Source organism: Saccostrea cucullata, unplaced genomic scaffold (assembly GCF_032062105.1).
Source record: "Saccostrea cucullata isolate Sc308-1 unplaced genomic scaffold, CSIRO_AGI_Scuc_v1 ctg839, whole genome shotgun sequence".
Classification (NCBI taxonomy): Eukaryota; Metazoa; Mollusca; class Bivalvia; order Ostreida; family Ostreidae; genus Saccostrea; species Saccostrea cuccullata.
In genome coordinates this window covers 56,269-69,341 of record NW_026918556.1, presented here as the reverse complement: position 1 = coordinate 69,341, position 13,073 = coordinate 56,269, and the positions used below count along the sequence as shown (strand labels likewise).

Below are 13,073 nucleotides of genomic sequence, written 5' to 3'. Positions count from 1 at the left end.
TGAGTACATACATTCACGTATACTCGTTCAACCAGACACTCGGCTGTCTCCGTAAATCTACGACCAGCCAGTCTGCTGGAGACAGCTGAGCGTCTGGTTTAACGATACTAACATTTACGTATTTAAGGATTTCAATCCCTAATGGGACCAAATTCTTTGCCCTTTAACCCCTTATCTTCCGTACTGGTCAAATTGACCGGTGGCGCGTTAAAACACGACTTCGCGAAAATAAGATCTCCGTATATATTTTGTGGTAGCATGAAGGTATATAACCTATATATCATCTTTTTGGAAATTTTCTCTACTTTTAAAATATCTAAAAAGATTATATCTTGATTGCCGGTATTTAATCGATTTTACGTTGTGAAGACAAACGAGACTTTTTGAAAATGGCGTAATTTTCCAAAGCGATTGACGAATTTCCAGACGATTGACAATTTTTTTCCTGATTAACTTTATAAGAAAGCATGGTATATTCTTAAAGAATATTTTCTCTACTTTTAAAATATGTAAAAATTATTGTTATTACTTTAATATATATTTTAAAAACAAGAATTTTCTTGCACTTATGTGTTTTTTATCGATTTTATTCGTAATACATGTATTTAAACAAAGCTCAGTTTTACGTTTATTTCTGTGTTGAAATAGGGAAAACAAAATAAAGCTGGTAAAAGTAGAGAAAATTTCCTTTCCAACAAGCCCTTATATGCCTTCTTACACTCAGTATTTTCTTAATTACGATAATTTGAATTTGTTACCTTTGCATAGTTTTTATGGAAAAATCGGTCAATATTTACATGTAACGTCAAGGTCGATATTGTTGCGTCTTACTCGAAACAACAAATTCTTTTATAATAATTTTTTGACCATTCAAATATATTTTTTACTGAAATAAATGCATAATACAAAAAAATAGATTTCATAAAACAAATATATACTTTCGTTCTGCCTTTTGTGAAGTGAATGTTGATTTATTCATTTACATGTAATGATGTATATTTCATGAAGTGAAAGGCTATACAATAGGGTGCGTCGATTTACCCAAAAGGAACCCAAAAGGACCCAAAAGGACCCAAAAGGAACCCAAAAGGACCCAAAAGGAACCCAAAAGGACCCAAAAGGAAATCAAAAGGACTCGAATTAATATATTATAATACATTGAAAAATAATAATTTGAATTAAATTATGAATATTATATTATAAATTTACCTAAAAATTGGCAAAAACATACATTTATATTGTTGCAACTTTTCTTAAAGAAATAACATACGACTTTTATAACACATCAATCATTAAATCTGGTAGATATGCTTTGATTTCTTTTACTGTTTAGCTGAATTTAACAAAGTGCACTGTATTATTCTATTTCTCCTTCTGTTTTATTATATCTTATTATATGATATTTGATAAATAAAGAAATAAGTTTATTTAATGACATGTTCTAGGCATATGGTATCGGGGATGGTTGGGGGTCGGGGATGGTTGGGGGTGGGGGATGGGGGGGGGGGGCTCCCACCTCAACCCAAACACGCACTTTACCCTCAAAAAACTAGTTTTAGTTTTAATAAAATATGAAAGTATTCATTATATATCCATTTAATCTCTTTATTTCAAGTCCTTTTGGGTCGTTCTTAATTTCCTTTTGGGTCCTTTTGGGTTCCTTTTGGGTCCTTTTGGGTTCCTTTTGGGTCCTTTTGGGTTCTTTTGGGTCCTTTTGGGTCCTTTTGGGTAAATCGACGCACCGATACAATATTGATAAAAATTGTAGATTTCCAAAACGTCGATCTTTACTAAAAAAAAAAAAATCAGATTTTTAATATTGTTGTATCTTGTTATACTGTATACTTATTAATTTGCAATTTAATTAGATCTATATTTAACAATACAAAAACTCGCATTTATAAATAAATACGACTCATCACTGTATGAGTTGATACGAATTGAAATAAACACGTGTTTCCGCTTTGGTGTAAACATGATGGTGATCCGAAATCTGAACGTCAATTTTCATGATTATTTCACGACGAAGATCATCACATCAATGAATCAAATAATACGGATATGCCTTTGGTATTAGCAGGTGAGAATACGTGTATATTGACTGAAAAGTTTAAGTTTAAAACGCAATAGTTCACGTTCAAAAGAAAACTAAATGTACACATGTACTAGATCTTTTATGTTTCAGTGTGCGTGTTTCGTATCGTTCAGCCAATTTTGCATTGCTTTTGAACTTTGATGCTTTTGACAATCACTCGTAAGTTCAAAGTAAAATCAAAGTTGTCATAATAATGGATAGTTGTTTTCAGTATCTATGTACCAGTGTGTACAGGTGTACATGTACCACTTTCACATTGAAATTTTAGGGTGCTTTCAGCATATGCAACAATACTTTCATCTGTGAATACCCACTTTCTAAGCCCACCATGAACTAAGAGCGGAAGGTCAATTAATATGTAAGGACACCAATGAACAGGTAAATTTTTATTTTGGTATTGAAAATTTCTGTATTTCTAAAATTTAAAAAAATAAAATCTAATTTCATTTGTGTCATTCTCATGATATCGCATTCATACAAGTTTATAAACATTTGATTTATATTTTGAAAAATAAGTGTTTGAAACACATAATACTTATGATGCTTGATTATTCATACAGACGTATTATTTAACATGATTTAAACATGTAATATCTATCTGAATGAATGCCAAGATATGGAACAAACTGTTTTTATAGACTGCTGTTGTATTTCCAATCTGCATAAAGTATGTGGTTAGAATTTCCATTTTCTCAATTTTTCAGACACTTTCCAATTATCCTACATCATATACATGGGTGGTCAAACTCACTGGATGGTTTATCAACACTCCCATGATCACGAACAGCCTTGCGCCAGGAATTTTGCCCTGAAGTAACATTGCAGTCTATTTGTCTCCTTTCTTTTTACAACCCTGGCAGCCATGCAGGTATGAAATCTATGAAAGCCATGAAGGGACATAGAGTTTTTAGAAATTTATAAAAGTAAACCTAGTTCTCGATTTATACAATCCGTTCTCTCGGATTGACAATATGTTATAACAAATTGCCAATTCATTCTCACAGATTACCAATTCGTTCCCTCAAATTACACTGTCCGTTATCTCAGATTGTATAATTCATTCTTTTAGTTTAAATGATTCATTCCCTCGGAATGTAAACCCTTCCCATGATTTCGTTTAAATTATTTATCTGTACATATTGGATATGTTAATACCGGTACATGTTTAAAAAATAAAATATTGTAGTATTTTACATCCTAACTTTTATTATTTACATATTTCGGTCCAAAATGAGAAAAATACATGAACATTTTCAAATCCATGTGCTAGTACTGATATTTGTACAACAAAAAATCTTAGAAGTTTTTGTGTTACTTGTAGAATAATTGAAAGTCCTAGATACATGTAGTAAAAGTGAATATGGGTCCTGTGTAATCATAATATTTCTAAAATAAATATACGTTGAATTAGTTATGAAAGAGGTTGGAAACGACCGGTTGCTGAAAAAAATAAATAGAACGCACTTATTGATTAAAATGGTTGGATGTTTCTGTACATATATGTAATGAAATTCAAGAGCACAGATTTCCAAAATCATAAGACTGACGTTGTAACAAATCAAGATGTTGAATTATCAATCTGTGAAAACAAATTACCAGTATGTAATTCGAGATCTCAAATTATGAATCAAGGGGGCGAATTAGTAATCCTTAAGATCGGATTGTGTAATTCGAGATCTCATATTATAAATCAAGGGAACAATTTAGTAATCCTTGGGATTAGATTGTCTAATTCGATTTGATATCATCTTTTACTTTTTTGAAAAATTTACATGTCCATCCTGGCTTTCGTAGCAATCTAATGCCAGATTTTTTTTACATGTTGCGATAGCGTAAACAGAGGTCAGGCTTTAGTCAGATTGCCATATATGCTATTTGTTTTAGTTCAGTAATTTTACCATGATGGTTTACTACAAGTTGTTAAATTATCAGTCCTGATACATTGACTTAACAATATCATTTAACTACTTGGATCACATAATGATTACAATTTTAATTTTAAAAGGAAAATCAAATAAATGTAGTAATTTTAGCATTCTTAATTTTATTTATAAATATAAATTTATATATACAATGACATGTATCTGTTTCAAAATACTTAAATCTTTTACAGGATAGAAGCTGATCACTTGTACTTGACAGCAAATAATAATGTCTTGGACAAGTCAAAGAATTTCCTCCGGTCTTACAGAGAAATGACAGTTGATAAAAGAATGGTGGACACAAAGTAAAAGTGCTCTTCAACATTTTGTTGAAGATTTCAGTCTGATTTGGAATTCATCTTGCAATATATCTGTATTTGTATATTTGGATATAAGCGTCAAATTTTCAACTTATTGCCTGAACAGTTTTGCATTAAATATTGCCAATGCTATCTATTATTATTTCCCTCCAAGATAACATGTCAAGTCTTTATTGTACCCCTTAAGCTCCGTTATACCAGAAAAATCTTGTAATGAAATCATTTAGTTTTTTTTTCTTGTTAAATTAAATCCATGAAAATAAAGATTATTTTGATGTCATCAAGAGAATGGATTTCTTGTTTAACAAAAAGATAGTATACATGTTTTGCTAGGGCTTTGTAAGAAGCAGACCAGAATTCTTTGCTGCAAACTTTGTCATTCGCCATTTTTATTACGTCAACTATTAGATGATTTATCCATGTTTGAAGCATTTCAAAATTGATATTTACTTACAGTTTAAAGCAGAATTCTGTACTGATATGACCTTGACCCCCTGAAGAACAAGAGTGTCAAGGTCAATTTTTAATACAAAAATGTTCTTTCATCTTTATGGCCCATATCTTACAAGCAATATCATGAAATATACAAAAAGTGTCTAGAATTTGTCCAGAATGTGAAATAACAAACATGTATATAGCCAAAAACTTTAAAATGATGTTGCTTAGCAACCACTTAAAGGTCATTAAACAGATATTTGAACTAAAATGATGCATGTATATTGCAGTTCTGATCCCTTCTTGAGAGTATATTCAGAATTTTCCATTTCAGCATCCATTGTGTAAAATTATGGCAAGAATATTGAAAAGTGTTGAAAAAAATTGATGAAACTTTTGCACTTATTTGACCTTTGACCTCCTAAAAATAGTTCTAATGAGGTCAAACTTTAAGACAATTTATCTGTTGTATGTCCCTTATAATTTTATGACCTCACATCTAACTTTTATATCTGCTGGGATGCATAAATGTGTCTACGATGCGTAAAAAATGAAAATTTCTGCCCGAAAATTAAAGAATTCTGTGTTGCTTAGCAACCCCTTTTAAGTAATTATATGCAGAATTGAAAAAAAGTTTATGTGTTTCATGTAGTATAGTATAATGCTCTTTTGTGGGTATATCCCAAATTTCCTATTTCAACATACATCATACTTAATATTTAGCTTAAAGATGAAAAAGTATCAAAAAATTCCATAAAATTTTGCACTTAATTGACCTTTGACCTCAATTTTTACTAATAAGGTCAGTGGTTGAGTTTCTAAACAGTCATAAAAAATCATCTGTAAGAAATTTCCTACAAAATGGTATGCATTATACCTAGCTTTCCCCTTGGATAAAAAAGTTAGAAATAATTTAATAATGTCATGTCAAAAGGCCTCCAAAATCACGTAAAATGCGCCGGAAGAGAAAGGGTTAATGTCCGTCAAGTACACAATACTTTAATATTATATTAAAGCATTTTATAGTGGAAATGGATTGCCCACGAGAAATTTTAAAAAAGTTCATTAATTAAGCAGTAGTTAATTAACAAAGATTGCATTGAAGTCTATGGGGAAAAATATTTTTTCAAAATAAAAATTCAAATAATTTGAATATCAATAAATCCTGCGGTGGAAAGATGCATTGAAACATTAAAAATAGAATGATAATTAAAAACAATTTTTTACCTGATAATTTTATTAAAATTGATTCTTTTTAATAATTAAAGAAGGGGAGATAACTCTTACCAAAATTCAAGGTCATGAAATAGGACACATCCCACTAAACATACTTATCGTAATAAATGGGAAGTATGTCTAAATAAACTGAGTATTCAATGCCTACATATCTGTTATGTTTTCAATTTCATTGAATTTGTTTCTACTAGGGATTGAAGACCTTAAAAGAAGAACGAACGATAACTCTGCGTGGGAGATTTGTGTTACCCGAAACAACATAAAGAAAAATCGATCTAGTCTAACAAAGAATATATTTTTTAAAGCAATTCAGGTTAGGAATTTTCTATTATTCGTTACTAGATTTAAATGAGGATAAGAAAAACATTGTATACATGAAATGTATCCTACTCAAGCTTCCATTTTTAGCTCACCTCAACGAAGTTGGGGGGAGCTTATGTGATACCCTCGGCGTCGGCGTCCCGGGTTAAGGTTAAGTTTTTTGGAGCAGTTTTCTTTTTAAGTACTTCTATGTCCTATATTGATTAGACATGCATGGAAGATGTTGCTAGTGTGTTTCATTGTACCAGTCAAAGTTTCAGATGCTGCAATTTCAGCAAAGGAATGACCAGGTTAATGTTTTTGGTGCAGGTTAACATTTTTGGTGCAGTTTTTGGTGTAGGTCTCATTTCCGAGTAACTATAAGCCCTATGTTGACCAAACTTACATGGATGATACATCTTAGGATGCATACTACCAGCCTTGCTTCGGATGCTGAATCTGACCTACATTTTCCGGTTGAGTGAACAGGTTAAAGTTTTTGGTGATGGTTTCATTTTGAAGATACTTTGAGCCCTATAATGACCAAACTTGCATGGATGGTACATCTTAGGATGTATTCTTCTAAACTTGCTTCGAATGTTGAATCTGACCTACATTTTCCGGTTGAGTGAACAGGTTAAAGATTTTGGTGCAGGTTTCATTTCCAAGTTACTGTGAGACATATAATGACCAAACTTACATGGATGATACATCTTAGGATGTATACTACCAGCCTTGCTTCGGATGCTAAATCTGACCTACATTTTGCGGTTGAGTGAACAGGTTAAAGTTTTTGGTGAAGGTTTCATTTCGAAGATACGTTGAGCCCTATAATGACCAAACTTGCATGGATGGTACATCTTATGATATAATCTACTAGACTTGCTTTGGATGCTGAATCTGACCTACATTTTCCGGTTGAATGAACAGGTTAAAGTTTTTGGTGCAGGTTTCATTTCCAAGTTACTATGAAACATATAATGACCAAACTTGCATGGATGGTACATGTTAGGATGCATATTACAAGACCTGTTTCGGATGCTGAATCTGACCTACATTTTCCTGTTGAGTAACCAGGTTAAAATTTTGGGTGCAGGTTTCATTTCCAAGGTACAGTACTATGAACCCTATAACGACTAAATTGCATGGATGGTACATCTTAGGATGCATACTACCAGACTTGCTTCGGATGCTGAATCTGACCTACATTTTCTGGACGAGTAAACAGGTTAAAGTTTATGGTGCAGGATTCATTTCCAAGTAACTTTGATCCCTATAATGACCAAACTTGCATGGATGGTACATCTATGGGTGCATTCTACTAGGCTGGCTTCGGATGCTGAATCTGACCTACATTTTCTGGATTAGTGGAAAGGTTAATTTTTTTATACAGGTTTTATTTGCAAGTAACTTTAAGCCCTATGTTGACCAAACTTGCATGGATGATACATCTTAGGATGCACACTAATGGACTTACTTCAGATGCTGAATTCGACATACATTTTCCAGATAATAGACCTCGTAAAAGTTATGGGTGCAAGTCTATCACCAAGAAACTATAAGGCTTATATAAACCAGTTGCACAAATGATGCATCAAGGGATGAAAACTCTCAATCTTGCTTCAGATGCTGGATTTTAATTACATTTTCATGATGAAGAACTAGTTTTTAGTTTTTATATAGGTCTATTCCAAAGTATCGAATTTGCATAAATTTTGCATTTTTGGATGTACACTTTTTGTTGGTTAATTGTGTGACTTAATTTGCCTTACTTAAAGACAACACACGTTGAGGTGAGCTCTGTAATCTCTGATTACCTATGTTTTAATTCAAAGTATGTACGATCTTTGTTTAGCAATATGATATTTTCATGATAATTCCTCTCACTTGCGTCTTTTATGGCACTTGAAGAACATTTAAAAAGATTTGTTCTTTTGTTTCATTATCCCCCTCCCCCCGTTTGAGAAGTGGGAGGGAATAAGAGTAATCGTGATGTCCGTCTGTCCGTTTAATACGCTTCGGGGTACACATTACTTATCCACAATTCCTTTCATACCGTTGGTCACCCGCGTGGCGCAGTGGTTAGAATGTCTGCTCTAGAGTCGCAAAGTAAGAGTCGATCCTTACGTCTCTTGTTCACAAACCCACTGTGGGACATGGAGACCGGTCCTTCGGATGAGACCGTATAAGCCGAGGTCCCGTGTCGCAGTAGGTACTGGTATGAAAAAGATCCCTCCCTGCTCAATGGCCCTAAGTGCCGAGTATAGTACAAAATTTGCAGCTCTCCGACGGCAAATGGTGGCTACTCCATATGAGTAAAAAATTCTCGAGAGGGACGTTAAACAATATACAATCAATCAATCTCATATACCGCTGAATGAAATTGAAGGAAACTTTTACAGAATCTTTATTACATATTGCCATTTTGCACCTCCTATTTTACTTTTTTATTCGACAAATATTTTGGGTTTCCCATAGCAAGGCCCCAGGGGCTTGAAACATAAGTCTTGCTGAGTTTTTAACATAAATTGGTCGTATAAGTATGTTTTAAGTGCAATTATAGGACATTTCTATATACTACATGTACTTATGTATGTCATAAACCGTAGCATAAAACGAACTAAGCAAGGTCCTAGCTTAGTCAAACTTACGTTAACCATTATGATTCCAATTTATAACCCTAGTATTTCATTTTATTGACATGATTGCAGTTACGTTTTTAATTGTATAGTTATTATATTAAAGTTGACATCCCTTCTTATTGATTTTAGTAAGTGCCACAGGGTGGCTGGCGGCTTCCCAAAATCACAAAGCAATGTGTATAAAATAGTTTTTATTACAGATATTTACAAACACACGAAGTATAACTGTCTGAATGGCTCACTGGCTGAATGGCATGAATGGTACAGATGGCATAAGTGGCCTAAATAAATGGGGCCTATAAAATAAAACAAAGTTAGATACAGACATATTATAACTAAACATTGCTCATACTTGTACATTTTGCTGTACATTTACTTAGGTGCATTTTACTGCATTACTCTTTACTTAGTTGCATTTTACTGCACTGTACTTATACTTCACTTTATACTACTTTACTTTATAAAACTTTTACGTTCACACATAAACTAAGTGTATTACTTGTAGACAACCACTTTTAGACGAATACTATACGCCATACTTTATACATACAACACTGCGTCTACATTATACATTATACTCATACACTTATACTTATACATATATACTTTACATGAGCAAATACGCGTATTACTTCGAATCTAACTTACGAATGAAATTATAGAACAAAGTTCTATGGCCATTTCAGGAATTAAAACCGTCAATAAATCATACAGTTAACGATAATGAATAAGATACACTCACCCAGAATAGGTGGACCTCTGGTCATGAAATATTAAAACATTAAACAAAATAAGGTAGAAAATTGAGCAGTCTTAGACACTTCTGCTCTCTCCAATTGCTAGGCCCAATCTGATTTCTCAAATCACGGGATTTAAATCGCCAGGTAAAACCTGCTAAACAAGCTTAAAAGTATGGTAAACATTTTGGGCTTAAATTATTAGTTAAATAGTTATCAGCTAAAACATATGGAATTCAAATATGGACATCAATTGTGACAGTAAGGTTAGATTATATTTCGTATTTAAAATAGAATTTTGTTAAAAATTATTTGTAATATTTAAAACCAAATATTGCATGTTTAGAAAGTGGCAAGGATTCAATAAATGCATGACTTTTAGGTATCACCCAAGACTAAGATGTATTTTTTTTCAGTTATTTTTTGTTGTTTTTTTAAACTTGTTTTGACAAATGTTCATTCGCTTTGTCATTGTTGTAGGCAAGACACGATAACTAAACGTCTACCTAATGGAAATCAAACTCTACTAAAAAAAGGTACTAAAGAAAAGGAACATTTTGAACCCCCGCCCTCTCCCTCTTCCTTTTCGTGCATCTGCGATTGCCAGCAAGCAAAGACTGTAGACATTTTAAGATTTACTTATTCACAATTTAATTTATCACAGTTAAAAAAGAACTGCTTTCGTATATCACAAACTTTTCAAAAGCTCTCTCTCTCTCGGACGATAGTGAAATGTTGTCTGAATCTGCGCTTGTTGCGTTATAGAAACAATACAATTTCAGTCAGGAATTATTTTGAAATTTTTTTTATTTCCACTAAAATCTATTCTGTGAATGTTTTCAGAAACCATAAAAGGTATGCGTCTGAAACTTTCAGGTATGATATAGGTTGATTTGCGGGTATGTGATAGGTACATCGTCTTCTTGCAAGTGCGCGCGCACGCAATGCGTGAAAAACTAGTTTACCTGATATACATGTAGTCATAACTTTCATATTTTTTCTGAAAAAAAAAACCTTTGAAACTTAGTGTATCAAGAAATATTTAAAGTATGGAAGAGTAAAATGGTCAACATGCATATGCATGCACGTGCGTGCGCGAACAATGCTTAAATGACCAATATAATACTTTATATAGCTGTACCGTTTGAACTATATTCAATGAAAACTGCGATTAAATTCCATTGAAATAGGATGAAGTCAGGAACTAGATTTTGTGGCGAAAAGTTTTTCTTTAAGAAGAAAATGATCGATATTTCCCTTTTGAACTGCATTTACGAGGGGTTATCAAAAAGTTCGTGGACTGAGGCTATAAAATTAGTACTATGTAGTCTGTGCTTTCAAAATTTATATGGAACATAAAGCAACACAAAATAGAAAAATGTTGAAAACTTTAGCCTAATACATTATTATTTGCCAAACTATTATAAAATGAAAACGACATTATATGATCACACGACGCTGTCGTCGTTTATTTTCATGACGTTCAATAACGTCATTGTTTTTTCAATGGCATCTTCTTCTACCTCATACACTTTTTTGATGAGATTCCGTGGAGCTGAGAAAGGACTTAAACCCCCTTGTTTTTATGACTTTACAATGTCATTAACAGTGGCCTTCAATGAATATGATATTCCAGATGAATTAATACATTGGGAGAGATCCGTGCTTTTTTGTGCCGGCATATTTTGCTTTTGGGAGTTCAATATCTACAACACATGATCAACGTCATTTTTGACGGGATTGATTTTTCACACCTTGACTGCAAATCGACATTAACTGTATATCTCTTTACTCTCTGAATCTATTTTGACATTAAAAGACAAGTACTCTGGATGCATATTATTTCTCTGTAGCCAGTTTCAACATACATGTATTTTAGGTCTATACTATTTTTTTCAGGGGCAAAACTTTATATAATGTTGGAAACGGAAACTCTCCCCCCTTTTGACGTCATTTTCAAGGCCTCATTTGTTTAGACATTCGGTGTAAAATTTACGATAAAATTTCATAGAACTTCAGAATGAAGTGAAAATTTCATATTTTATAGAACAATTGGTCCTGACACATACCTGAATTAACGGGATTTTTGGATGTTAAATGATCATATCAAATGAGTTTTTCTCAGATACTCGTGGGTCGAAAAAACGTCGTTTTCGAGGTTGCGCCGCTTGGATATACCATTGCTTACAACAACATTACTAAGAGCATGAGCCACTTTGGGCCTTATTTGGCCCTGAGAATTTCTGAAAAATTAAAACTGCTCAGTTTAGGTTGCAAATACAGTACTTATCACTTGGAGTGTTGGTGACCACGAATCTAATAATCGTGACGTAATTTCCCATCTAGTCAATGCATTATGACGTCATAAAATGCGTCATTTTTCTTAAATCCTGTAAATTCCTTTGAAAATAATCGAAAGTTGAAGCATTTTTTCAATATTTCATATAGAGCACAACCTCTGATCCAAAATATGCAAATACATAATGAAAGCTATGTTTCTGAGAATCAAAATACATGTTTTACTTTTTGGATCGTGGGCTGTGCTCATATTTTAATTCTTTGCTGAAGGTAGTCAAATACGCGTGATTTCCGCAAATTTGAAGAACATTCCAATTTCTCAAACCTGTTTTCCAATATCTGGATTCTCAAAAACGAATTTTTGTTATAGAAAATGAAAGCAACAAGAGTCTACTTTATTTTGATATATGAAATGGGTAAGAGGGTGATAGTTAATTAATTGATATAAGTACAGGGCCGTTTTATGCATAAGATGGCTCTTGCTCTTTATTAAAAAAATAAAATTCATGATTTGTGGTTTATTCTTTGGATAGAAAAGATGATTCTTCCTAGATATTTCAAAATGCATTGATGTGCCTTGAGCGGTTTTAATTTTATGGCGCTAGTCCACGATCTTTTTGATAACCCCTCGTATATACAGGTGCAGTACTGTTAATTTTAGATTCCTATTTTTCCATACTGGTGGCACACAAAGCTGTTTTTGGAGTGAAATATGTTATGCTGGTTCTGAAATATCTATTAAATCATTTCTTTTACATTCTTTCAACGAATTGTGACAAAATTTTTAATGCCAGAAAAATCACATTTTGTGAGAGCAAATAGGTCAAATAATTAATTATGCGAAGCACTTTGAAACTTTTCAAGTGTTTTTTTTAAATAGATTAATCATAATTTATTTTGTTCCTTGCTTTATTTGAGGGAAAATATTGGAGGGAAAACGTCGAAGATGTAATTTCTATGAAGACACAAATTTCAGTGCAAAAACCTCATATTACATAGAGTGTAACGTCAAAAGAAGCATACTGACCCGCAGTTTTTGATTTGATTTTTAATTAAACTATGTGTGTAGAAACTAAAAGTATGCTTGA

The 13,073-nt window shown here is 32.6% G+C and overlaps 2 long non-coding RNA genes across 3 annotated transcripts; one reads left to right on the top strand and one right to left on the bottom strand.

The window, feature by feature from the left end:
* Positions 1-1,838: 1,838 nt before the first annotated feature.
* LOC134267867 (uncharacterized) lies at positions 1,839-4,422 on the top strand. Of its 2 annotated transcripts, none has more exons than XR_009992244.1 (4): positions 1,839-2,080; positions 2,186-2,473; positions 2,800-2,963; positions 4,209-4,422. It is a non-coding gene; the product is annotated as an uncharacterized LOC134267867 (long non-coding RNA). The 2 variants fall into 2 exon arrangements; XR_009992243.1 differs by having other exon boundaries at positions 1,862-2,080; positions 2,364-2,473; positions 4,209-4,415.
* Positions 4,423-9,124: 4,702 nt separating this feature from the next.
* LOC134267860 (uncharacterized) lies at positions 9,125-9,870 on the bottom strand. Its single transcript, XR_009992242.1, has 2 exons — positions 9,693-9,870; positions 9,125-9,246 (listed from the first exon to the last, which is right to left on the bottom strand). It is a non-coding gene; the product is annotated as an uncharacterized LOC134267860 (long non-coding RNA).
* Between the last annotated feature and the right edge of the window lie 3,203 nt (positions 9,871-13,073).